The sequence below is a fragment of the Grammomys surdaster genome, unplaced genomic scaffold, assembly GCF_004785775.1.
Source record: "Grammomys surdaster isolate TR1022 unplaced genomic scaffold, NIH_TR_1.0 751, whole genome shotgun sequence".
NCBI lineage: Eukaryota > Metazoa > Chordata > Mammalia > Rodentia > Muridae > Grammomys > Grammomys surdaster.
The window spans coordinates 2,824,705-2,825,303 of record NW_021605170.1 but is presented as its reverse complement, the minus strand read 5'-3'; positions in this window follow the sequence as shown (position 1 = coordinate 2,825,303).

The following is a 599-nucleotide window of genomic DNA, read 5'->3' as shown; positions in this document are numbered from 1 at the left end:
GTGTATGTGAGTGTGCATGTGTGTATGTATGTACATGTGTGTATGTGAGTGTGCATGTGTGTATGTATATACATGTGTGTATGTGTACATGTGTATATGTGAGTGTGCATGTGTGTATGTATGTACATGTGTGTATGTGTACATGTATATATGTGAGTGTGCATGTGAGTATGTGCATGTGTGTGCATGTGTATATGTATGTGTACATGTGTGTATGTGAGTGTGCATGTGTGTATGTATGTGCATGTGTGTATGTGTACATGTGTATATGTGAGTGTGCATGTGTATATGTGCATGTGTGTGTGTGTGCATGTGTGTATGTGTATATATACAAATGTGAACATCTATTATGTAGGCCAGCTGTGATGGCACACACTTTTAAATCCCAGCACTTGAGAGGCAGATGGAGGAGGATCTCTGTGAGTCTAAGCCCATCCTATCCTAAATAATGTCCTCCAGGTCAGCCAGCAGTATATAGAGAGACCCTGCTTCAAACACAAATATTTATTTATGAAAGAAAATTATAAAAACATGCACTTATGTCAAATACATAGTTCTGAAATTTTTGTATATGTAAATATCATAGTGCCTACTCCCTG